The 9,935-nt window shown below is 50.5% G+C and overlaps 1 long non-coding RNA gene across 4 annotated transcripts; it reads right to left on the minus strand.

The window, feature by feature from the left end:
• Nucleotides 1–296: 296 nt before the first annotated feature.
• LOC127463764 (uncharacterized) lies at nt 297–6,438 on the minus strand. 4 transcript variants are annotated; one of them, XR_007900941.1, is made up of 5 exons: nt 6,372–6,438; nt 3,333–3,370; nt 2,339–2,477; nt 712–861; nt 297–323 (listed from the first exon to the last, which is right to left on the minus strand). It is a non-coding gene; the product is annotated as an uncharacterized LOC127463764 (long non-coding RNA). The 4 variants fall into 4 exon arrangements; XR_007900994.1 differs by lacking the exon at nt 2,339–2,477 and having other exon boundaries at nt 6,372–6,425; XR_007900996.1 differs by lacking the exon at nt 3,333–3,370 and having other exon boundaries at nt 6,372–6,409.
• Nucleotides 6,439–9,935: the final 3,497 nt, after the last annotated feature.

The raw sequence follows: 9,935 nt of genomic DNA on the forward strand, positions 1-9,935 counted from the left end.
TATACTGATTCTTTGATTCATGCATGGCAGAGTACCCCCATGGATCCCCAACTGGCATATTAAAGAAATGTTCCATCCAATGGTTTCTGGTCATGGGGCTTAATTCTTTTGTTTTATCCCTTTGATTCCATGAAGTTCCAAAGATATCCCACGGTTTGTTTAATTCCATGAGGTCCCGCACATCCCAATGATGTCCCTTAAGTCCCTGGTTTCTGTAGTTTCCCAGGGAACATTTGCTTCTATGATGCAGGGCAGTGCCACGACGACCACTTGATTCCATGAGTTCCCCCAGTCTCCCAGCAGTCCTTTGGTTCCATGAGAGCCTGCAATGTTGCAGTGGGTTGACCTTACCTGGATGCCAGGTGCCCACCAAGCTGCTCTATTGCTGCCCTTCCCAGCCAGACAGAAGAGACAGAATAAGATGGAAAATTATTTCTACCTTGAGATCAGGCACTTTACTAAAGCAAAAGCCAAAGTTTGCGCATGCATAAGTGAAGAGGAAAATAAAAAGATTTTCTCTCTACTTCCTGTCAGCAGTGATACCTGGCCACTTCATGGGAAGCAGGGCTTCACCACACAGAGAAACCGCTCAGAAGGCATGTACTGTAAAAAATGGATTTTCCCCCTTTCCTGTTCCTTTCCTGAACTCTTGTAGCTGAGCTGACGCCATATATTCTGCAATGTCCCTTTGGTCCATTTGGCTCAACTGACCTGTCTGTATCGCCTCCCACGATCTTGCCCCCGATTCAGGGGACGAAGCCGACAATGCAGATGCTGCACCAGCCCTGCTCAGCAGTTGCCAAAGCACTGGTGTGATTAACCCCTTTGTGGCTCCCAATGCAAAGCACAGCACTGTGACGCCTGCAGTGAGAAAATGAACTCCAGTTCAGACAGACCCAACACATGTGGGATTCTGAAATGTCTCAGGGTTCCTTTGGTTCCACGATGCCCCTCTCAGACCTGGTAGTAGAAAAATAAATCAAAAAATTGAGAAGAAATCATCTTAAAGTCATGCTAAGCCTGTCTTCTACAGTCCAGAATCTATATATGTGTGACTGCAGATACTTGGGATGAGGGTAGATGCTCAGAGGAATTCATGGGTTTGATCCAGGAAACCTGTCCCAAAGTTTTCACTGCCTTTTCCTCCTTGGACATTTCCTGATGCCCGGAGAAAGCTCATGTCCAACAGCAACTGCATCCCCCACTTCCTCCTCCTGGCTGCAGCTCTTGCACTTCTGCTTCTTCCTGGGCATCTCCCTGGCTGCCCTCCTGGGCAACGGCCTCATCCTCAGCACCGTAGCCTGCCACCACCACCTGCGCACCCCCCAGGGACTTCTTCCTGCTCCACCTCTCCCTCACACACCCGGGCTGCATCTGCACCACTCTCCCCAAAGCCATGGCCAATTCCCTCTGGAACACCAGGGGCATGTCCTACTCAGGATGAGCTGCACAGGTGTTTTTTGCTTTTCTTCTTGATCACAGCGGAGCTTGCCCTTCTCACCATCATGTCCTATGACCGCTACATGGCCATCTGCAAAGCCCTTCACTACAGGACCCTCCTGGGCAGCAGAGCTTGTGCCCACGTGGCAGCAGCTGCCTGGGCCACTGGGAAGCGGGTCTGGCCCTGGGGCTGCAGGAGCTGCCGCCTGAGCTGATGATCTCCTGAGCAGTCCAGACATGCAGTCACTGTCCCTGTCCTCTATTGCCTCCCTTTCTTGCTGCAGGACCAGAAACGACTGTGCTGCTCTGCTGGGCTGGGGCGGGGTAGGGAGATGGGGGCACCAGGGAGGGGCTGGTCTGGGCAGTTCCAGTGACTAGAAAACCCCAATGTTCATCTGAAGTGTAGGAGTGGGCAGGGTGGGAGCATTACAGGGCTGAAGTGGCTCCAGGTTCTGGGAGTGGTAGCAGGAGCCCAGGGAGACACTGCCCCTGCTGCAATGAACTGCCTGTGTGTATGCCAGGGAAGGACTCGTGTCTCTGAACACCCCCGTGTGTGCATCAGTCCAGCTCAGGGTTGGACACCTCTCAGAGCCCTGACACATTTCTCTGTGTGACTCCAGGAAAACCCCCACTGTGCCAGGGAGTTACCAGATCCTTTGCTGTCACCCTCCTGGTGTCCTGTGTAGTGAGGAAACTAGAAAAGGTGATCATCATACCCTGGTAATTTTCTAAGAGGAGAAATGTCACTGCTGGAAAGAAGTGTCACTGCTGGAAAGAAGTGTCACTGAAGAGGTGAGAAGAGGGAACATCATTGTTTCCTTCAGTCTGTTCCACAGCAGGTTCCCCTGGAGCCCCAGGGACACCTGCGGGGAAGCCAGAGGGGCAGAGAAAGTGCTACCTTTGGCTCTTGCTGTGCTGCTCAGCTGGGCCGGGCTCCTGGCACACAGGGAAATCCTGGCAAGCGGGCAGCACTGCAGAGAGACAGCTCTGCCCAGGAGTAGCTCCTCTGCACAGCCCAGCAGTGCTGAGGGCACTGCCTGTAGGCACGAGAGAAGAGAAGAAAGGCAAAGGGAGGTTAAAGGCAGCAGAAAGATGGCAGGTGTTCAGCTGAGACACAACTTGGGGACACAACTTCACACTCTCTGCAGAGTGAGTCTACAGCTGCAGGGCAATGTCGCTTGTGTTCCTGGAGGAATCTCCTAAAGCTACCACATCCCATAGCCTTGCGCATCTGTCAGGACTCTCCCAGTTTCTCTGTTGCGCCGGAGGAGGATGTTCTCCAGGGCAGGCCTTCCCTGCAGCACCGTCAGAGGGACAGTGCAGGTGGGCTCCTTCTCCCAGAGATGGCTGCGGGGTGGGAAGGTGGGGGTGCAGCCAGGGATGCCCGGGGCTGTCCTGCAGAGCAGGGTCCCTGTGCTCCGGGGTTCTTTGTGCCAGGGCAGGGACTTTGCTGCCTGCTGGGGTCAGGTCTCATCCTGCCTGGGTAGTTGCCCACCCCTCTGCAGGGAGAAGCTGTCGGTGGGGGAGGGGTCACAGAGTGGGGGAGAGGTGGTAAAGTGGGGGAGGGGCCACAGAGTGGGAGATGGGTCACAGAATGGGGGAGGGGTCACAGAGTGGGGGAAGGGTCTGAGAGTGGGGGAGGGACCACAAAGTGGATGAGGGGCCATAGAGTGGGGGAGGGGTCAGAGAGTGGGGGAGGGGCCATGAAGTGGGAGAGGGGTCACAGAGTGGGGTAGGGGCTACAGAATGGGGTAGGGGCCACAGAATGGGGAAGGGGCCATAAAGTGTGGGAGGGGCCACGGAGTGGGGGAGGGGTGACAGCCTGGACTCGGGGGGTCAGGGCAGTGACCTCGGGGAGGGGGAGGGGTCAGGGCATGGGGTAGGGGTCTCACCTGATCCCGGGGCTATCGGGGCCATGGCGGGGCCGAACCTGGTGGGGACACCCAAGTTTTTCCCAAATTTCCCCTCATTTTTCCCACTTTTTCATCCATTTCTCTCAAATTTCCCACTCTTTCCCCAATTTTCCCCCCATTTCCCCCATTTTTCCCAAATTTCCCCATTTTTCTCAATTTTTCCCCCATTTTTTTCCAAATTCCTTCCATTGTTCCCAAATTTCCCCCATTTTTTCCCATTTTCCCCAAATTTCCCCCCATTTTTCCCAACTTTCCCCAATTTTTCATCCAATTTTACCCAAATTCCCCCTTTTTTTTCTCAATTCACCCCATTTTTCCCAAATTTTCCCATTTTCCCCAAATTCCGCCATTTTTTCCCAATTTTTTCCTAAATTTCCCCTAATTTTTCCCAATTATCCCTCATTTTTCCTGATTTTTCACCCGTTTTCCCCAAATTTCTTACTTTTTTCCCAGTTTTCCCTCCATTTCCCCTCAAAATCCCCCATTTCCCCAAATTCCTGACTTTTTCCCCAAAATTTCCCCCGTTTTTCCACATTTTCCTGGATTTTCCCCCAGTTTTCCTAAATTTCCCCCCATTTTTCCCCATTTTTATCAATTTTCCCCAAATTTCCCACTTTTTTCTCAAATTTTCCCCCATTTTTCCCAATTTTTCATTCGTGTTCACCAATTTTCCCACTTTTTTCCCCAATTTTCCCCCATTTTCCCCATAATTCCTGTTTTTTTCCCCCCATTTTTTCCCACTGGGGAAATTTGGAAAACTGGGGACCCAAAAATCCAAGAAAATGTGGGGAAATGGGGGAAAAATGTGGGGGAAATCTGGAGAAAAATGTGTGAAAATGTGGGCAAAATGGGGGGAAAATCAGGAAAATGGTGAAAAATGTGGGAAAATGTGGGAAAATGGGGAAATTGCGGAAAATTCTGGGAAAAATGTGAGAAAAATCCGGGGAAATGGGGAAAACTGGGGGAAAATGTGGGAAATTCTGGGGAAAATGGGGAAAAATATGGGAAAATATGGAAAAATGAAGAAAAAAGGGGGAAAATGGGGAAAAATGTGTGAAAATCTGGGAAAATGTGGGAAAAATGGGGGAAAAATCTGGGAAAATGGGGGGAAATCGAGAAAAAATCCGTGAAAATGGGGAAAAAATTGGTAAAAAACTGGGAAAATGGGGAAAAATTGGGAAAAACCCTGGGAAATTCTGGGGAAAATGGGAGAAAATCTGGGAAAAATGTGGAAAAAATGGGGGGGAAAGGGGAAAAAATGGGAAAAATCTGGGAAAATAGGGAAAAAATGGGGGGGAGATGGGGAATATTCTGGAAAAATCTGGAAATCTGGGGAAAAAAATCTGAGAAAAATGGGGAAAAATCTGGGAAAAATGGGGGAAAATGAGGAAAAATCTGGGAAAATGTGGAAAAAATGTGGGAAAAATCATGGAAAATGGGGGGAAATTGGGAAAAAATCCGGGGAAATGTGGGAAAAAAGGGGGGAAATGCGGGAAAATGGGGAAAATAATCGGGAAAAAATCTGGGAAAAAATGGGAAAAATGAGGAAAAATCTGGGGAAATAGGGAGAAAATCTGGGGAAATGTGGGAAAAAATTTGGGAAAATGTGGGAAAATGGGGAAAAATCGGAGAAAATGGGGGCGAAATGGGGAAAAATCTGTGGAAAATGGGGAAAATGGGGAAAAATCTGGGAAAATGTGAAAAAATTGGGAAAAACTGTGGGAAAATGGGGGAACTGAGGAGAAATCCGTGAAAATGGAGGAAAATGAGGAAAAATGTGTGAAAATGGGAAAAAATGGGAAAAAAATACAGAAAAATGGGGAAAATTGGGAAAAATCAAGAAAAATGGGGGAAAATCTGGGAAAATGTGGAAAAATCTGGGAAAATCTGGAAGAAAATCTGGAGAAAAATCTGAGAAAATGTGGGAAAAATGGGAAAAATGTGGGGAAAATCTGGGAAAATGTGTGAAATTCTGGGAAAAGTGGAGGAAAAATCTGGGAAAAATCCAGGAAAATGGGGAAAAAATAGGGAAAAATCTGGGAAAATCTGGAGAAAAATGTGTGAAAACGTGGGAAAAATGTGGAAAAAATGGGGAAAAATCTGGGAAAATGGGGGGAAAATGTGGGAAAAATGTGGAAAAAATGGGGAAAAATCTGGGAAAATGGGGGGAAAATGGGAAAAAATCTGGGAAAATGTAGGAAAATTGGGAAAAATCTGGAAAATGGGGGGGAAATGGGGAAAAATTCAGGCAAATGTGGAAAAATGGGGGAAAATCTGGGAAAAATGGGGAAAATGGGGGGAAATGTGGAAAAATGGGGAAAAATGTGGAAAAACTGGGTTAAACTGGGAGGTACTGGGAGAAACTGGGCCAGAGGGAAAGGGATGTTGCCATGGAAATGTGAGCCCGCCCCTCCCCCACCCGGCCCAGGGCCCACGGGGGGGGAACTGGGTTAAACTGGGACATACTGGGAGCACTGGGGGGGACACTGGGAGTTACTGGGAGCTACTGGGAACTACTGGGGGGGTCACTGGGGTTACTGGGATGGACACTGGAGTTACTGGGAGCTACTGGGGGGGTCACTGGGGTTACTGGGATGGACACTGGGGTTACTGGGAGCTACTTGGGGGGTCACTGGGGTTACTGGGAGTTACTGGGAGCTACTGGGGGGCTTACTGGGAGTTACTGGGCGCTACTGGGGTGGACACTGGGGTTACTGGGAGTTACTGGGATGGACACTAGGATTACTGGGAGTTACTGCGAGCTACTGGGATAGACACTGGGGTTACTGGGAGCTACTAGGAGCTACTGGGGGGGTCACTGGGGTTACTGGGGGGATCGCTGGAGGTACCGGAGGTATTACTGGGGTAACTGGGAGCTACTGGGAGCCAATGGGAGCGGCCCATCCCCCTCCCTCCCCAAGGTCACCCCAAGGACACGGAGGGGGGGAGGGGGGGAAACCCTGTCCCTTCGCAGTCCCTCCCAGTCCCTCCCAGTTCCCTCCCAGTCCCTCCCAGTACCTGAACTGGTCACACTGGGAGCGGCTCCAGGTCCCCCCTCCAGTTTGGGCCCCCGGGGCTATTTTTGGGACCCGGTGACATCACTGGGGGGAGGGGCCTCGAGGGGGTGGCCCCTCCCCTCTCCCTTCCCGGTACAGACCAGTAAGGGACCAGTAACGGCCCCAGTGGGGGGGGGAGGGGAAGGAGGGAACACTGAGGGTAGGGAAGGAGCAGGATGGTCCTTGAGCGTGGGGGAAGGGCAGGAGGTTCCCTGAGGGTGGGGGAAGGGCAGGACCGTCCCTGAGGGTGGGGGAGGGGTAGGCGGGTCCCTGAGGGTGGGGGAGGGGCAGGAGGGACCCCGAGGTGGGGGGAGGGGCAGGGAGGGACCCCGAAAGTGAAGGAGGGGCCCTGAGGGTCCCTGAGGGTGGGGGAAGGGTAGGAAATTCCCCGAGGGTGGTGGAGGGGCAGGAGAGTCTCTGAGGTTGGGGGAGGGGTCCTGAGGGCCCCTGAAGGTGGGGGAGGGGCAGGGAGGGCTCCTGAGAGTGGGGGAGGGGTAGCAGGTTCACTGGGGGGAGGGGAAGGAAGGGACCCTGAGGGTTGGGGAGGTGCAGGAAGGGGGGGGAGGGGCTTTGGGGGGGCCCTTAAAGGTGGGGGGAGGGGCTGAAAGTGGGTCCATCATTGGGAGGGGACACGCCCACCCAAAACCCAGTAAGTCCCAGTTGAGCTCCCAGTTCAGGGAGGGGGAGAGGATGCAAAAGACACGCCCACTTGCAGAGGCTATGGCCACCTTGGGATGGGACAAGCCCACCAGGGAGAGACCACGCCCACCTAAAGAAGGGACACGCCCACCCCCACCCACTAAGTCTCAGCTGAGTTCTGCCTTAACTGGTCCTTACTGGTCCCACCACCCCATTCTGCGTTCCAGTGACCCGTACTGGTCCATACTGGTTTATACTGGTCTATCCTGGTTTATACTGGTCTATACTGGTCTGACATTGATGGAAATGCTGAAGTGCTCCCAACCCCGTTAACTGGTCCTTACTGGTCCCACCACCCCATTCCGTGTTCCAGTGACCCGTACTGGTTTATATTGGTCTATACTGGTCCATACTGGTTTATACTAATCTATACTGGTCTATTCTGGTCTGTACTGGTCTGACGTTGACGGAGATGCTGAAGTGCCCCCAACCCCCTTAACTGGTCCTTACTGGTCCCACCGCCCCATTCCCCGTTCCAGTCACCTGTACTGGTCCATACCGGTTTATACCGGTTTATACTGGCCTATACTGGTCTATACGGGTCTATACTGGTTTATACTGACCTGACCTTGATGGAGATGCTGAAGTGCCCCCAGCCCCCTTAACTGGTTCTTACTGGTCCCACCACCCCATTCCCCGTTCCAGGGACCCGTACTGGTTTATACTGGTTTATACTGCTCTACCCTGGTTTATACTGGTCTGTACTGGTCTGACCTTGATGGAGATGCTGAAGTGCCCCCAACCCCCTTAACTGGTCCTTACTGGTCCCACTGCCCCATTCCCCATTCCAATGACCCGTACCGGTCTGTACTGGTTTATACTGGTCTATACCGGTCTATACCAGTCCATACTGGTCTATACTGGTTTATACTGGTCTGTACTGCTCTGACCTTGACGGAGATGATGAAGCGCCCCCAACCCCCTTAACTGGTCCTTACTGATCCCACCACCCCATTCCCTGTTTCAGTGACCCATACTGGTTTATATCGGTTTATACTGCTCTACCCTGGTTTATACTGGTCTATACTGGTCCATACTGGTTTGTACCGGTCTGTACTGGTCTGACCTTGATGGAGATGCTGAAGTGCCCCCAACCCCCTTAACTGGTCCTTACTGGTCCCACCACCCTGCTCGCTGTTCTAGTGACCTGTACTGGTCCATACTGGTCCATACTGGTCCATACTGGTTTTTTACTGGTCTATACTGGTCTATACTGGTCTATACTGGTCTACACTGGTCTATACTGGTCTATAATGGTCTGACCTTGATGGAGATGCTGAAGTGCCCCCAAGCCCCTTAACTGGTCCTTATCGGTCCCACTGCCCCATTCCCCATTCCAGTGACCCATATTGGTCTATACTGGTCCATACTGGTTTATACTGGTCTATACCGATCTATACTGGTCTATGCTGCTCTGTACTGGTCTGACCTTGATGGAGATGCTGAAGTGCCCCCAACCCCCTTAACTGGTCCTTACTGGTCCCACCGCCCTGCTCCCCATTCCATTGACCCATACTGGGTCGTGGTGGCAAGAACCCCAGCAGGAGCCAGGTGGGGTCTTCCTGCCATTGGATGAGTGCTCTGGGAGGTCAGGGCTGCTCACAGATCCAGATCACAGCAGCACATTTCCAAGAGCACTGTCAAATGGGAAGGGCAAAGCACAATTATTAGGAAGGAATGGAGCTTTTCTCAGTCAGTGTTTCCAGTTTCCTACTCCTGAGGAATCTGGGGGTTGAGAAATGGAAAAGAAACTCTCATGTTGGACAAGTCACTGAGACTCCTGAGCTGTAACTTGGAACGCACAAGTGCTTCTGTAAACAACTTCCTAAAGTACTTTCGGTCTCTGCTCTGCTTTTGACAGAAGCAGCATCACTTCTGCTGGACCCATCTGTTTTTTCTTTATCTGCCCTTTTCCACCTGCCTGAGGTTTCTCTCAGGTCAAAGTGAGAGCACAGACATTTGGATGGAGTGCTGACAGGGAAGTCATGAATGGATTTCTGATGTTGAATCTACTGTTTTGAAATCAGAAAATGTGGTGTTGAAGTCATCGTTAGCCTTTGAGAGGGAAACAGGAGAAAAATCGGATAAACTTGTTGCTAAAAATGAGCTGCTTCAAACTGAGGTTGACCACCTTCAAAGTCTTGTTGCGCCAGAGTGCAGAGAGAAAACTGTTGCTAAAAAAACAGGCTCCTGGTTTGGTCAGGCAACTTCCTAAACCAGTGTCTTACCCTGGCATTGAGACTTGGGAAACCACAGAGAACCCTGATTCTAAGTCTCAGGAGAGAAAGAAACAAGGAGAATTTCAAGGAGAAGTTCAACTGATGTTTCTAGAGTCTCCCAGCTTTCTCACATTAATGAAAATAGACTGAGTGATCCCTGTGATAATGAACAAAGGGAAGATTATTCTTTACCTCCCTCAATTTCCTTTGTGCCTGATACTGAATCCACTAAAAAACCTTGGACTCAAAAAGAGAACCCGACCCAGAAAACAACTCAATTCATTCTGATTCAAGTGGTTAAAGAGCAGAAGCATTATGGCCATAAACCTGGACAAATTAAAAGCCAACCGGTGAAATCCTATCAATATATCACATACCTTGGGATTCCACTTTGTTCTCATCAACAGTTAATACAATTTCCAATGGATATGGGGACAAAATGTTCGCAGCAAAATGCCAAAGATGGGATTAAAACCCAGACAAAAAAGAATTAAAATCACTGGAGAAAAAGAAGAAACCAGTCTTCAACCAAGAGCTTCACCCTGTTACTGTTTTGTTGATATTACCTTTTTGCTTTTTATTCTAATAATCATATTGTATATTAAAAT

Source organism: Manacus candei, unplaced genomic scaffold, assembly GCF_025592945.1.
Source record: "Manacus candei isolate 608988 ecotype Guabito, Panama unplaced genomic scaffold, ASM2559294v1 h1tg000002l, whole genome shotgun sequence".
NCBI lineage: Eukaryota > Metazoa > Chordata > Aves > Passeriformes > Pipridae > Manacus > Manacus candei.